Below are 16,602 nucleotides of genomic sequence, written 5' to 3' on the forward strand. Positions count from 1 at the left end.
CAGCAGGGTATTAGGGCAGGCACTTTACATGGTCCTCCCACTGTGGCCCTGAAACCCATCCTCACGTGACCAGGAACTGAGGATGGACAGTTCTATTCAATGGCTTTAGGACACAATGACACCTGTCCCTCTTATCTCTGCTTTCCAAGAAGTGGACAGGGCACCCTGCACCAGCCCAGGGAGGAGAGGTCAGTCATTGCTGTCCTAGGAGGCTTCAGTGTCCCAGAGAGGCAGAAAGCTTTCTGAATATTAGGCAGAGTAGCTGGAATTTTTAGAATACCAACCAAGTGTCAAAGGGACGCGTTGGCCGCCCCGTCCTCCTTTGTTCCCATTGGTCCTTCTCAGTCCCCTCAGTGTGAAGACGATGAGGAGGAAGAGCTGTGTGATGATCCACTTCCACTTAGTAACTAGGAAATATACTTCCTCTTCCTTACGATTCTCTTAGCAACATTTCTTTTCCAGCCTACTCTATGCTGAGGAAACAGCATGTAACACATACAAAAAATACGTGTTGATTGACTGCCTGTTATTAGTAAGGCTTCTGGTCAACAGAAGGCTGCGAGTAGTTAGGTTTGGGGAGAGTCAAAAGAAATATAAAGATTTTTTTTTTTTTTGAGACAGAGCCTCAAGCTGTCCCCCTGGGTAGAGTGCCGTGGCATCACAGCTCATAGCAACCTCCAACTCCTGGGCTCAAGCAAGTCTCCTGCCTCCACCTCCCAAGTAGCTGGGACCACAGGTGCCCACCACAACGCCTGGCATTTTTTTTGGTTGCAGCCGTCATTGTTGTTTGGTGGGCCCGGGCTGGATTCAAACTCGCCACCCTAGGTGTATGTGGCTGGCATCTTAGCCACTTGAGCCACAGGCACCAAGCCGAAGATTTTCAACTATGCTCACTTTCCCATTGTTCAGAGTTAGACTAACCCAAATCTTATTCAAGATGTGGGCGCCTGTGGACATCGCAAACAAAAAAGAATACTTAGCTTTGTCTCCAGCGCCATCTCTAACGACGCCTGGGGTTTTGTCTGCAGCCTATCACTGTTCTTTGGTCTTGGGCTAATTCTTGCTCAGTCACCTGCTTCTGAACACCTTTTGGAAGTCTCTTCCCATTGGCTGGTGACACGTGCAGACTCAGAGGTGACATGTGCATGCTTTTGGCAAGACCTCTGAGGGTGACCCATTTCCTATCCAATTCTGGGACGAACTGTGTTCACCAATTAATCATGGTGACCCCACTCAGCGCCTCGCCATCTCAACTTCAGACAGAGGGAGCCAAACTGCAAAGCCGGGAGATGTCCAGGCTTGTGACAGGCAGGCCTTGCCTAGTGGGTGGGGTGGGGTCCAGCCTCTAGGCTGAGGCAGGACAGCCAGTCCTCGGCCCTGACCCCTCTAAGGCCTGGAACAAGAAGGATGAGGGGGTCTCTATAGCACCCACTTGTCTCTGGGAATGGAAACAAGGGACAACTCAGGAAGCCCGAGGGACTGTCCAAGGGCCTATGGAGTCTAGGGCTAGCCAAGGCTGTGGAGATATATCCTGGGTCACAAAGTGGAGGCTGCACCTGATGGGAACCAGGGGCGGGAAATTAGGACAATCACTTTCCCCCAGGCTGCCGCTGCGTGTTGCTGCTGCGGTCACACCTGCCTGTCCATCTCAGAGTAGCCCTTGGCTGCTCCAGTTCCTAGTGAACAACTGCACCTGCAGCCCAGAGGCGAGGGGTCCTCAGGGGCCAGTATGGCTGGCCAACCTGGGCAGTGGTGGTGCCAGCCCCCTGGGGGAAGAACATGCCAGGCAGGCAGCTTCAAAACCTGGAGTGTGAGGTGGCAGGAAGGGGCTGAGGCAAAGGGAAAGACAAAGTCAGAAGACAGAAAGATGCTCCAGAAGGACCAGAACCAAGGGTCCCGAGAGCAGAAACGTGTGTGGCTCCCGGGGGTCCTACCTGCCCTCCTCTGCACCTGCCTTTGGGGACGCTCCACCAGCTCTGCCCCCACACTCCCTGGTCCGCCTCATCTGCTCTCTGTGGCTCTACATTCCCCCCAGGTGGGACCACTCTCAAGGACGGAGCCAGGACGGTCATTCACAGCCCCTGAGATGCTGGAGGGAAAGTCTGTGGTAGCACACAGAGGACAGCCCACCTGCAGCCTGGGCTGGTTGTCTGGGGAGAGGCAGCCAACCCTGGGGTGGGATGAGAGAACAGAGCTCCACACGCTCGGCTTCCCTGGGGCTGGGAGTCTTGTGGTTGGCTTTAGGCTGCTGCAGGGACCTGGGACTGTTGGGACAGGGAAAAAGATGGGTGTGGTGATGAAGAAAGACCCAGGTTCCCAAAACTAGCAGACTCCAGGGTCAAATTCCAGCTCTGAGGCTTATGCTCTACACTGGGGGTAACACGGAATAATATACAGCAGCACTCGGCTCAGCACCTCACCAATGTGGTACAATCAATAGGGGAGATAATACCACTGATGCTGTTGATGTCACTGTCACTGCCATCACCATCTCTATTGTCACCATCACCATTGTCACAGTTCTTGGGAACAGAGCAATAATAAACATTCCTTAATTTACCAGACACTGTATGGCTCTCAGAGGGCTTGGTTCCTTTTGTTCCCTAGGGGTAGGGTAGGGAGGGGACCATAGTGTTGCCCAACCTTTGAATGGGAGGGCTGAGGTTCAGAGAGGTTGACCATCAGCCCCAGGTGACACAGCCGGGCTGCAGATTAACCAGGATAAGAACAGCTAGCAGTTGCCATTCAGACGTGACCTGGCCCTGGTCAGCCTGGACTATGGGCAGGACATCTGCTGCACAGGTCCTCCAGGTGGTGGGACTTGTCTGCCCAGCTCCTACTCAGCATGGGCTTCTAGGCTGGGTATGAAGGAATGATCATCAGTGAGCACAGCCTCCCCGCCGGTGGAGCCCACCAACAGTGCTTCATCATAAGACGAGGGGAAGCTTGGCAAGAACATCCAAGTCTGCCGAAAGGGGAGTGGTGTGAGCAGCGCCCTGGGGCCAGGGTACTACTCCACACAGCTTCCCTGTGCCTGTCCTTATGTCTCCAGGCTGTCTTTTATCTCTCATCTATCCACCTATCTACCTGTCCATCCATTCATTCATGCCACTGTCATATCTATCTATTTATCCATCATTTATCTTCTAACTATCCATCCATCTCTCCTATTATCTATCCATTTGTTCATTCAACATCTATCTATCGATACGTGCATTTGTCTATCACCTATCCATCTATCCATGTACCTATCTATTCTCCATCTAGCCATCATTAATCTATTTATCTATCTACTCACATCTATCTGCCCATCCATCCTTGTCTATCTATTGCCTATCGGTTAGGGTAGGAGCCTTTACCATGAGCTAAGAAAGAATTAGGAATAGATTTGAAGCAAGACATTTATTTTACTTTCCAAGAGGGTAAAGGGCATGGCATGAAATAAAGAAGAAATTTTGGCCCCAGGGATGAGTGTCTTGGGGGTTTATTGGCGTTTAGAGGGCAGTCATTGCTGTAAAATGATAACTGAAGGCAGTCATGTTTGTTTTTTCTCCTCTGCTAGGCTAACTTTATTGGACTTCTCAGAATGTGTTCTCACAGATGTGGAGGAGGCTGCAGGCCCTTTCTGTCTGTCAGATACTTTTCAAGTGCTATAAAACAAAGCTACAGGTGGTTAAGCAAACTAAGGGGCATCACATGCAGTTTTCCCTTTTAATGTTAGTTTACTAACAATGCCGTCCTTTCACTGTTCATCCATCATCTACCTCTCCATGGACCCATCATCTATCTGCCCATCCATTCATTCATCAGATTAGTGATTTATTGTCAGCTCTCTAACTCTATAGAATCTCTTGTCTGTCAATCATATGCTGCTCTTCTACCCAATCTTAACCCTCTGGACCTCTTGTTCCAGAGAGGAGGTCCAGGGAGGCTATTCACAGCCACTGATCTCCTGTACCCAGCCTGCTTCTTCCCTTCCTCGGTGGGTGACCTCCCTTCTCACCATTCCAGCACATCTACCCAAGTCCTGAGTTCTGGAACAAAATAGGCCATCAATGAATGTTAGCTATTATTTCACATAGGATAAACTTTGACTTAATTACTAGAAAAACTAAGACAACACTGGTTTGAACCATATCTAATTTTGTTTCTTGTTCATGAAAAATAGTTCAGCAAATAGGAAGTCCAGGACTAGATGGTGGTTCCATGGTCATCTGCGACCAGGCTCTGTCTGTGTTGGCCTCTAGCCGCACTGTCAGTTGAAACTGCTGGAGCTTCAGCCATTACATCTGTGTTCCAGGCCAGAGGAAAGGGGAAGGGGGAAATGAGTTAAAAAGGTGCATTTTTTTTCAGATGTTTGCAGGTTATTAAAAATAGTTGTATTGTGATATAATTTGCATACCATATAATAGCAGAGGTGGGCAACTGTCCCCACAGTCAATTTTAGAACCTTTTTACCATACTTTTCAGTGTTATCCCTCCACTCCCCAGCCCGAAGCATCCCCTACTCTACCTTCTGTCTCTGTGGATTTCCCTCTTCTGCGCGTGTCAGGCAGTCACACGTGTGGCCTTTTGTGCTGGCTTCTTCTGCTGGCCTAATGTGCTCGCGGTTCATCCACAGTGGACTCTGCTCCTCTTTGCAGCCCTGAAAGTCTCACATGACTCTTCTGCTTACAGCTGACTGGACAGAAGTTGATCACATGGTCATATCCAGCGGCAAGGGTGTCTGAGAGATAGTTCTTTCTGGCTGGACGTGTTGCTGTGCCCAGCCTAACCAGGGCTCTGCTGCTAAGGAAGCAGGGGAGAAAGGACAATAGGTGGCAGCCCCAAGCTCGCCATGGGGTGTGTGCTGTTCAGGATTTCACTGGGGATTTAACCTACTCCCTAACTTGAAGTCCTGTTCTGTCTCTAATTGCTGTGACAGGCCAAAGAGCCAGGCACTATCTGATAGTACAGATAGGAGTCCACAACATGCCCAGGTTGGGAGTCTCGCCCAAGGTCAGCAAAGTGCTGAGAATCCAGCCTGTCTCCTGCAAGAACAGGGTTCCTCGACCTCGGCACCACTGACATTTGGGCATGGCTCTTTCTCTGTTGTGGAAGGTTGTCCTGAGCATGGTGAGGGGAGACCTCTGCATACTAGATGCCGGGACAGCCCTCTCCGTCCCTGAACGAGACGACTAAATACGTCCCTAGACATTGCTGTCTCCTGGGCAGAGGACTCTATCACCCCCAAGGGTGAGAAGGGCTGTTCTGAAGCCACCTTCCTAACCGCCACATGCCCCTGTCCAGGGGATCCTGTCCTGTTCTCAGGGGCTTCCTGCATCCCTCTGGTGTGCGGGAAGTGGGCCAAGTGCCAAGCAGTTCAATGGAAATAAACGAATGCCCAGAGCCAGTCAAGGACGTGTTGGGCATGCTCAAAGGGCAAACTGCATGGAGACCAATGGCAGAAGCACAGAGGAGAAAAGCCACATTGGGGTCCAGGAAGTGCCTCCAGGGGGAGCTGGGACCATGCAAGGAGGGAGCATCCAGCATCTCAAGACCTCCAAGACCCCAGCTGCCTCTGTGCACTGAGCAAGGCCAGGCAGGCTCCTGGAGGGCTGCACTGCGACTGCAGCCAGGGCCACCCACTCTTCAGTCAGGCTCCCCGGGTTGTCACCTCCCCACTGAGGCTTTCCCTGAAACTGACCCGACCCTGGGTGGTAAGCCCAAGGCACAGTCCCACTCAGGACAGTCTCTGTGAAGCCTCCAGCTCCTGAACAGTACCTGACACGCTGCAGGAACTCGGCAGGGTCGTGTGCACTGCACGGTGCTGCCCGGCCAGTCCTCTGCCTGCCGCCATGTCTGCATCTGAGCATCGCCACACAGTCCGGTCTGTACCTTGTGTGTGCGGCGGGATCTCAGTAGCTGCCAGCCGAGTGAGTCTACGAGCGGAAGCCATGCTAGTGTCTGCTGATGCTGACCATCTCCCCCGGCACCACAGCTCCTGCTTCACCCCAGCACAGGGCTTGGCTGTCCCTGGAGAGCACAGGTGTCTCCACATCAGCTTGGGGAAGAGGGTGACTGAGCAAAAGGGAGGCCACCCATCCAGGAGGATGAGGCACTTGATTTCCAGACCCAGGGAGGATGATGACTTTACTGAAGGAGAAATAAATACACCCATACCTGCTGCTTCCAGGGAAATGTGCTCGGAGATCCTCAAGTCTGGCTCTTGCAGGTTAAACTTAATTAAGCCCAGAGTGTGACAAGAAGAAAATCTTCCAGGAACAGGTTTGGACCTCAATCCTGGATGGGCACCCCTCTGCCCTGGAGCAGCTGGGTGAGCTTGCCAAGAGACCTTCCCCCGCACCTGTACCTTACCCCCTGCCAGGGGAGGGGACCACCTGAGCCAGTCACCGTTGGGCCCTGCTGAAGGTCACCAAAGCCACAGGGACTGCAGAGAGCCCAGCCTGAGATCCTGCCAAGCTTGGCCTGAAGCCAGCTCAGCAGGTCTGTGAGGAGGCAGATTTGGGGGATGGAGGTGAGCGCACACCCTTTCAATAATTAAAACCGTTGTCTTTTAAAACAAAGATCACTGGGAGCCTGTGGGTGTCCCCAGAGGCCCCAGGCAGCTGTTGGAGCTACCTGGGAAGTCCCCCAGCACAACCAGGCCGATGCTGAGGTTGGCCCCTGAAAGGGAGGACCAGATGGTTAGCCCCTCTGCGCTGTTCACGGTGAAGCCTCCCCATGGACGGAGAGTACAGATGGTTTTCACCGACTGACTCCCTCGCCGGACCTGACCTCGCTGAGCTGTTCAGAATCACAAAATGCCTCCCAGCTCTTGGTTGCAGATGGTGCTGACCAGAAGGAGGGGTTCATATAAAGAGGCTCAGAGTATCCCATCTGCCCCCACATCCTTAGTAGCTGGGAGATCTTGGGGACACTGAGCCCTGGATCCTTGTGGAGTTGAAATAGTCAGCAGAGTGCTCAGAGCTGGCCCTTGGGAGGTATCACTACCTGCTCAGGTCTGAATGGCAGGGGTGGCCCACAGGCTCCAGAACTGGCTGTATCATCCTGTGCCCAAGACCTGGGCTCCTGCCATAACAGCAAGAGCTGCCAAGGGCCACCACAGTGCACACTTATATGTGCCCCTCATTCCTGCAGCCTGGCAAGGCAGTTCTGTTCTCCCCAGTTCACCAAGGATACAGGTCAGAAGCTAAGTCCAAGGTTACACCACTTGGATGTGGCTCTGTGCCAACATCTCTCTCTGTCCCCACATGTGCTGCTACTCACCTGCCTCTCCTGAGCTTCCTGTTCTGAGTCCCCACTGGCTCAAGACCTGTCTGGAAAGCCCAAAGCTCTGTGTCGCAGCCAGGCCCTCCAGGACAGGGAGAGGCCATTTCAGGGTCTCAGAGGAGAGACTAGGAGGCTTGGCCTCTGATGGCTTGGGCTGAGGCTCAGCTGTAGGTCAGAGTCAGCTTCCAGGCATATAGCACACCCTGACCAGCTCAGCCACATGGACAGCCAGGCCCTGCCCTTCCTCATTCTAGCCTTTTTTGGCTTTTCTCTATAGAAAAGGCAGGACTGATAACTTAAGGGCAGTCGAGAAGGAGGCCTCCTAGAGATCACCGTGCAGCTCATGTGATATTGCTGTCACCGCAGCTCTGGGCAAGCTGATGACTATTTTTTAATGGGGGGGAGCGCAGTGTCTCCAAGGGGCATCATTTTCTAGTCTGTGTGATGGCACCACAATGTGGAGCCTGGCCTTACTCCAGACCCTGTCTTCCTACTGAGATGGCTCCAGGGGCAGCACCTGATTCATTCATCATTCACCTGGCAAATATTTGTGATAACCATGGTTTCAGCGTCCACAGGGGCCAGTCTGCCCTGTGCCCATGTTCCTGGCAGGCCCTAGCTTGTGCCCCAGGCAGAGCAGCAGTGGCTGCTTCTCTGGGACAACTGTGGACAGCCACCTGCCTCCCTTAGTACCTCCCGCCCTCCACAGTCCTCCCTGGATCTGGACTCACTATCGTCCTCTTAGACTCTGTCCCAATTTATCATTGTGTCCTGCTCTCTGTAGGGCCAGGCTGAATTGAGAAGATAGCACCCTGCACCCCGAGGGAAAAGCTGATGCCCCACCCTTGGCTTCCCCCAAGTCTGGCCCAACGGGGCTTACCCCTACTTGTCAAGTACAGCCCCACTGCCTTTTGGGATTTTGTACCTGACTCCTAAGTCTGGTCAAGACATCCCTTGAAAGCAGAGGAAGTCTTAGAGATCACATCTATCAGCCTCACTTGTACCTGGGGAAACTGAGTACCAGGGAGGCCCCGGACCTGCCCCGGGTGCCCAGGGGCCAGGGCAGGACTGACTTGCACTCACAGTCCTGGCACCCAGGCCAGCCTGGGACTCCTTCCACCACCCCATCTCCTGCACCTTCACTGGCAGCACTGAGGGACTCAGCATCACCAACACGGTGCAGCAGGAGCCACCACATCTCCAGGTGTCTACCCCTCCTGGAATCAGACAACAGAAAAGGGCAGCGTCGCATCACGATGCTTTTCCATCATCACCGCTCCTGGCTTACGACAGGAGCCTGCATGAGCGTCAGGGGTTGACTGCTAACTGGGAGGGGGCGGCTTCTTTCCCCCAGAGAAAGAGAAGGAAAGAAACCCACATCTGACCTTGCCCTGGGAATCAGAGGCCCTGCTAAGCCTTGTACAGGCTTGACCTCATCCCTGTCCTATAGATGGGGAAGCCGCGTGTCCACGGGGCTCAGGTGCCCGACCGTCCTGGCTCCCAGCACACAAAGCCACAGTTCAAAGGTGGGATGGTCGCTTTCCTGGCCTATGACAGAAAATTTCCTGTCTTATCTATTCAGAAAGGACTCCTGGCTGTCACACTGGACTGGAAATACCTGTGCTCCAGGTCACAGAGTGGCCCAGGCCCTGACACAGAGACACCAGAATCGTCTATTTGCAGGTTGCTCAGAAGCTCTCCCGCCCCCTGTGTCTGGCCCCTCACCCACCACGTGATGGGGCTCCCTCAAGGCAGCTTCTGGGGTGAAGCAGGTGAGGGGGCCTGCTGGGCCCAGGCCAGGACCAGGAAGGAGGTGTGTGGCATGGGGTCTCGCACCCTCCCAAGGGCCTGGCTGTCTTGGGGTTCCCTACTAGAAAATGAATGGTGTCAAATGTTCTCCCCTATTCGTTGTAGGGAAAAATTCCAAGCTTCTGGAACATTCTGGGCAGCAAAGTTTGTTGAACTTGCCGGTTTATGTCCTTCTTGTGTTCCCAAAACATTGACCAGACCCACAGAGCAGGACAAACACTGGATGGTGCCCACCCAGGCCCCTCACTGCTCACGGCAGCCGGCTCAGCTTCCTGGACCTCTCAGCAGCCCTTGGTCTTGATCCTAATCTGCCCTTCACACTGTTGCTGGAGGAAGTCATTATGAAGTGCCAGTGATGGGTTCTACTCACTGCCTCCATCTCAGTCCTCAGCGGAAACTGAATTTGCCTGAAACAGCTCAAATGATGAGATTTTACTGGAAGAGTCTAGGAAGGGTGGAGGGAGCCCATGAGGCTGGAGTCGCACCACTGCAGGGGAAACCAGTGGCCGTGCTGGGCCTCGAGATGAGGGTGAAATCCGAGCCCTGGACCCCTGAGTGAGCTCCAGCCGCCTCCCACCTGGCAGCTGTGCTGAAGTCTCCCAGTCATGCTCATGCCCTGGGAGAGAGGCAGTGTCTCTCTCCTGCTTGGACTGAGCCGAGCGCCTGGAGCTCAGTAGATGATCACCAAAGTCTGCTGCGTACCAGGTGACAACAGCCACCATGCCACGGGAAATAGTGAACCCACTAGTGCAGGCTTTAGAGGGGACTGCTGACGGCTCCCCAAGTATCCTTCCCTGCGGGTCCTCACACAGGACCAGGAAACCAAGCCAAGCCTTGGCAAGGGAGAGCCTCCTGCCAAGCAGCACAGCTGGTGACCTGAGGGGCGGTTTGGAGCCCACAACTGGGGGCCCCCAGCCCAGTATCCAGCTCATCTGAGCCCCTTCTGGGTCCTCTGACCTCAGGATGTTCAACAGCGATGTGTTTGAATAGCCCGCTCCACCCAAAACGTGTGAACACACACAGAACACCCCCAACCCCTCCCCCGGCAGGGCGGACACCTGTTAGTTGGCCAAGCTAACTCCATCTTAGATCTGAAGAAAGCATCTGTGCGACTCTGTTACAGGTGGTCACAGCTCAGACAAGAAGGACATGCTGCAGACGCGTTGCCTCCTTGCTCTGGTCCAGTTAGAAACACGTAAGAAATATGCTGATGCCACAAGCCTCTGACTCCCTGATAGGAAGAGCTGGCTGGAGAGTCCCAGTAATGAGCTGCATGTCCTTGGTGCCCTAATAGGAAAGACTTGTCTGTAAAGTCAGCTGCTCTTCAGATGGTCTCACATAGAACTACCTCTCCCACTCCCGCTGCTGACATCTGTTGATCTCAGCCTGCTTGTATTCAAGCGTAAAATAAGCTTCCTGGTATGTCTGTTACATTTGGTCTCGCGTGTCTTGATCCAGGCCTCGTTTTACCTCTCACCACCCTTTGCAGAATGCCCTGCAGCTGAGTGACCTTCACCTCCTTCACCAGCAGGACGCAGGGCCTGACCCACCAACGTGTGTCAGGGCGACATCTGCTGGTCAGTGCCAAATCGCAGGGACCCTCCCCACCAAGTGTAGGTTTGGGAGGTCTGAGAATCTGCATTTCTGATAGGCCCCGGGTGTCACTGTGCTGCTGCCTGGGGATGCTGCCCGGCCTAGTCCTGATCTCAGGGGTTCAGAAGGCCACAGGTCTATGCCAGGAGACCCCCAAGAGCCAGGCACAACAGGGAGCCAGTGTCCCCGGGACTGTGGGTGGGTACATCTTGGGGGCAGGGGGAGGTGACCAGGACAGGGGCATCAGGTGGGGCCCCTCCTTGTTTACTTTTCAGGGTCCCCTAGTAGCAGGCATCATACTGCTACTGTGTTTTACTGTGTGGAACTGAAGATTGGGACACCTGGATTCTGTCATCGTCCTGGTCATCCTGGTCCCTACAGGTAAAATGCAGAAGCTCAGTGGTCGGCAGCACAGCCCACACCCTGCAGACCATGGTGGCCTGTGAAGCTGGGGCAGCGGCCACTAGACCTCCATAAAGCGTGTGGATGGCACATGGTGGTCACCCAGGGGATCCTGTGAGGAACAGCAGGGCAGTCAAAGAGCCTTGGCTTGGCGACACAGCTGGCTCGTGGGGGAGTCCAGGCAGCAGCTTGCTCCCCCCAGGCCATTGCCAAGTTCAAGGGGGCACCTGGCAAGCTGGCACTTTCAGAAGGGGAGTGGAAGCACTGCCAAGTGCTGTGGGTACCCTGGAGGGAAGTGTCCCCACATAGACCCAGGAGCAGGAGGTGCCCGAGCCCTCTGATGGCCAGACTCCCCCATGTCTTTGCTTCAGCGGGAGGGGCTGACTTTGGGAGTGGACCCCAGTGCTGCTGCCAGAGATCCCCTGCAGGGGTGCTGGGGCCAGAAAGCTCCTGGAAGATGCCGGAACAGATTGGGGGTGGACTCTGCCCCATCACCCCTGCATTTATGGTGCTGCAGGTAACAGCCCACCTCTCTCACCTGTCACCAAAGGGCAACATGTCCTGGTGGAACATGGGGAAACCAGTGGCCGTGCTGGGCCTCGAGATGAGGGTGAAGTCTGAGCCCTGGACCCCTGAGTGAGCTCCAGCCGCCTCCCACCTGGCAGCTGTGCTGAAGTCTCCCAGTCATGCTCATGCCCTGGGAGAGAGGCAGCGTCTCTCTCCTGCTTGGACTGAGCCGAGCGCCAGGGACCCTCCAGCACGGTTCATGGATAGGGAGCCTGAGGCTCAAAGGACAAGCGCATAGCAGGGCAGGAGCCGAACCACAGCCTTCAGAGCCAGGTTGGTGCCGTGCTGCTTGCAGTCTGTACCCGAGCTGCCTCCCAGAGAAGGGCCACAGCCTCCTGGTCAGAGAGACCCCACCCCTGCTCGCCTCCTGGAGAAGGGCAGATTCACTGCTGGAACATGCACCCCACACCTCCACACTCAGGTGTGTTTCTCTGCCCTGCAGATCCCTGCCAGCTGCCTGCCTTCTGCCTGGTAACCCCAGCTCCTTCCCCACGGGTCCCACAGGTTTTTGGGTCTCAGAATCATCCTCAGGAGAGACCCAGGATAAGAACTGCCCAGAATTCAGATCCACAGAAACTGTGAACTGAAAGATGTTCTAAGCAGCTATGTTGGAGCAATTTGCTGTGCAGTAACACAGTAATATAGTAATACAGTAATACATTCTGATACCAAAAGTTGGCAAGATCAGGGTACAGTGAGCCTTGCTCCATCGTCTTGCTCTTAACCTACACTGGGAAAACAAATCACAGCAGTACCCTCTCACCCCCCAAAAGCCCCCTCCCCAGGGCTGAGTGTGTGCACCAGCCAGGGCAGTGCCGAGTCAGTGGCTGGCAGCACTGACTTTCTGTCCTTCATCATACACAAGCCCGGAGTGGGGCGGTGGGGCTGTGCTGTCCCAGCTGAGCCTGGTGCCTGTGCAGTACCAGGGTTTCCTCAGGTTCAAGGCTGGCTATAGGACACTGGGACCGAGGGCTGTGAATGGAGTGGCAGGCCTAGCCCCACAAGGACTCAGGGGAAAAGAACCCTGACCTGGGGTTCAGAAGCAGTGAGTGCTCCCAGCCTGGTGCTCTCTGTGCCAGTGATCCTGGCCTGAAGCCCTTTAGCCTGGCGCTCCTCACCCAATGCCCCTTCACTGCACCATGAGCTCCCTGTCTCATCGCTCCTCTCCTGTGAGGGCCCCTCCCTGCCCACCTCCCCCTCTGCAGGGCCTGGCCCTGGCTGGGGAGGGAGGAAGTTTCTGTCTCACAGAAAACTGGGGAAGTGCCAGGAGGAGCAAGCTGGTGGTCTGCAATCAATCCTCTTGATAAAATGTGCCTTGATTTTGAATCAGCTTCTCTGGGGATGGCTGCAGCCTCATTCAGAGCCTAATCAGCCCCTTGCAAAGGAAAAGACGAGCTTCACTAGGCCCCACCAGCCCTGGTGGCTCGGCTCACGCTCAGCTCTGGTTTGTACACCAGCTGGAGCGCGGGGCCCTGATGGCCACTTTGTCTTTCTGAGGGGAGCTGGCTGCTCCATTCAGACTAATTGCCAGTCTCTGAAAACGTGACCTCAAGAATTTGTGCTGACAACTTTCTCCAACAACGTGGGCAGGGAGGACAATGGTCTGTGAGCCCAGCCATAGAAGCGAGAAGAAACGCTGTGATCCTGAACTCACGGCCCAGACAGTCCACGCCACCCTGGCTTCCACCCCTTCACCAGTTGGTCCCCTAAATTCTCAAACAACAAAACCCCGGCAATTCCAAACGACATTGCCCAGTCTCTTTCTGGCACCTGCACCAGCTCAAAAGCCTCTGCCTGATTAGGGGTTTGAAAACCACACGATAAGCATAAATTAGGTGTCAGTTGTGTGTGTTTGAGTGGGAAGGGCCATTTGGAGACACTGCAACCTCCTTGTGTTCAGATGGGGAGACGCTCGATCCTGAGACACCTGGCAGAAGCCAGAGGCCTGAACTCATGGGACAACAGAACACAACTTCCTGGAACATCTATTTCCTCAAACTTTTCTTTAAATAATGTAATTGGTAAGCGATTTTTAACACTTTTCTATAAAACAGCTGTGTTGTGGAGAGAAGAATTAATCTGCACACATTTTAAAGAGAAGACTCAAGATTTTGAAGATGCATCTATGTTGTGGCAGCTGCTTTGGGCTCCCTGCTCTTAGATAGCGCCAGGGATAGGGAAAGGGTCTCCCCTCTACTTGTGCGTCTTGACCCCTTAGGCAGCCCACGGCAGAGAGGGAGCTGTGCCCCTCCCGTGGGTGTGGATTTTAGAATGGCCCAGGCTGGGTGCAGAGCCCAGGGCTCTAGGTTCCCTGTTCTTTGCTCAGCACAGCTATGCTGACCTAAGCAGGGCTGGCCTTTCAGAGGTCCCCTTCTCTCAAGGGAGACCCAGCTATTTCCAGCAGGATGAACCCCATACTGTGGCCGTCATCTCGTAGGAGGCGGAAGCTGCTGGTCCCAAGAGCTCAGGCCTCCTTTGTCCTCATTTGGCTAGGCTGAAAGGGTGGCACTGCAATGAGGCTCCAGGGCCCAGGTGAGCAGGACATTCTCCCCAGAAGCACTGAAGTCCGACATGAATGGAGGAGGGTAACAGGAGGCCATGGAGAGACCCAGGGAGCTGAGGGAGGAGCGGGGCTGGGGCTGCCCCAGTGGGGCAAGAGCCAGGCCTTGCAGGCTCCCAACCCCCCAGTCCTGGGGGTGTCTGAGTACAGGCATCAACATCACCAAGGCGCCACCTCACACTCTGCTCACTTGCCGCTCCTCCCCCAGGTGGCAGAAGATGCTGGCATGTGTGTGCCAGCCCTTTGCTCACGTGTCACTCACCAGGCACCTGGGCTGGGCTGTCATTCCATGTAGCCAGTGAGGAATCAGTCTCTGAAGGGTGGAGTGACCTGCCAAGAGTGTGTCCATGCTGAGCTGCGAAGCTAAGATTCACGCACATCCTTTCAAACCCAGTCTCTGGGTGACCTGGCAAGAGGGACAACGGGAGTTTTTGCTACTAGCATCCCAGAGACAGGAGTCAGTTAGGGCAGGGGTCAGAGGAGGCAACCAAAGGGTAAGAAAGTCACAAGGATGTGAAAATGCTCAGTTAAGATAAACGTAACCAACAAGGACCCGACCCCTTTGTTACTTTAGCCATAATACCTTTATCTAAGGTACAGGGAGATTCTTTAACTGGGGCATGTGCACAGTTGAGGCAACAGCGTCCCTAAATGAACCACCCTCATTAACATTGTAAAAATCACACCCATTTGCACCCTGACAATTACAAAGGCCATGGCAACTCTCGGAAGTTACCTTGTAAGGTCAGTAAGGGGAGGGTTCCTGGTTCTAGGAACTCCCACCCTTTTCCCAGAAAATCAATGAATATTCCACCCCCAGTTTAGCATATTATTAGGGATTAGTATAAAAGGAGGGACCTAACTCTGGGGTGGCTCTGTTTCCCCTTGGATCTGTCTGTTCCTTTGCCTTTCCTGAAGACTGTGCTCTGCTTTCCATAAAACTCTCTGCTTCCACTCACCTCTCCTGTCTGAAGATTCTTGAATTCCTTCCTGCTCGGAGGGTAAGAACCCTCTCTGCCATCGTGGGTGGCGGTCCAACCACAGATGGGACCACATGAGTGGCTGTCCCAGAGCCCACTGAAGACCAGTTGAGATGACTGGGACTGGACGGGCCGGCAGCCTCTCTGAGGCCTTGCATTTGTTCCACACTTTGCTTTGCTTCCTCCCTGGTGTCAGTCTGTTGATAACGACCAAGGTTCCCACTTCACAGAGTGTGAAATCCAGAAATGGGCAGCAAAGTAAAACACAGACTAGAGATTTCACCTGCCATATAATCCAACAGAGGCAGGTCTGATTATAAAAAGAAAGAATGGTCTGTTAAAAACTCAAGTCTTTGAGTCAGTGAGAAGTTGGACAAAAAGCAAACAACAACAACAAAAACTAAAGTCCAAGCGTCGTCCAAGGGCAGCTCCTTAAGATCCTAGACTAAGAAGTTCCCAGGGGCTGTGCAGGTTTTGAGAGGGGCACCCACTACCCTAATCTTAAGGCCTGGAAAACTTGTAGATTTATGTCTGAGACACCAAGCCACAGCCCAAAGCAGTGGTCACTTCTGAGATCACCATCACCCAATGAGCTGGCACAGACCTGAAGTTGAGCTGGAAGGAGCCTCCACAGTGGATCAGCTTGACGGTGCTGGAGGGTGCCATGAAGGTAGCTGAGGGTCAAGTGACCCAACTGTGCCCCTTGACAGAGCTCTGAAAGCCTTGTGATACCATGAAAGACACCAATACCAGCTGGAGCCCCTATAGTACCAGTGACATGGGAAACTTACTAATTGCTTATTACACCTGCTCCCAGGGAGGGAAGCCAGGTGTGGTATAAATTGTGAGCCAGGCTCAGGGCCTATGGTAGCCCACCCAGTAGGGCCTAGGAGAGGAAATACGTCAGTGGTAACGTCACAAAATAGAATGGCCCTAGATACATTCACTGATCGCAGGGAGAGGCACACGCCTTAGTGAAAACCACCTATTACTCACATATCCCAGATAGGAAAAGGTAACATTACTGATGCTTTAAATCATTTAGGTGCCCAGATCGATAATATAGAAAAACTAGGAGTCTTTGATTCTTTTTCTAAGTGACTGCATTCTTTGCCAGTGCATTAGAGTTGTGTTTTATTAACCAGAACAATGACTATATTTAACAATTGGCTTTTGTTGTTGTTGTCTATTTTGTGCATGGTGTTATATACGCAAGTTACTGCCATGAAATTAAAGTCAATGTAGGCTCGGCGCCTGTAGCTCAACCGGCTAGGGCGCAGGCCACGTACACCTGGGGTGGCGGGTTCAAGTCCCCAGCCTGGACCCGCCAAACAACAATGATGGCTGCAACCAAAAAATAGCCGGGCGTTGTGGCGGGCGCCTGTGGTCCCAGCTACTTGGGAGGCGGAGGCAGGAGAC

The 16,602-nt window shown here is 53.8% G+C and overlaps 1 long non-coding RNA gene across 1 annotated transcript; it reads right to left on the bottom strand.

Annotated features, from left to right (window-relative positions):
- Nucleotides 1-4,123: 4,123 nt before the first annotated feature.
- LOC111728093 lies at nucleotides 4,124-4,631 on the bottom strand. The gene is made up of 2 exons (XR_002775493.1): nucleotides 4,514-4,631; nucleotides 4,124-4,289 (listed from the first exon to the last, which is right to left on the bottom strand). It is a non-coding gene; the product is annotated as an uncharacterized LOC111728093 (long non-coding RNA).
- Nucleotides 4,632-16,602: the final 11,971 nt, after the last annotated feature.

The sequence above is a fragment of the Otolemur garnettii genome, unplaced genomic scaffold, assembly GCF_000181295.1.
Source record: "Otolemur garnettii isolate 467f Iridium unplaced genomic scaffold, OtoGar3 scaffold00140, whole genome shotgun sequence".
NCBI classification, from domain to species: domain Eukaryota; kingdom Metazoa; phylum Chordata; class Mammalia; order Primates; family Galagidae; genus Otolemur; species Otolemur garnettii.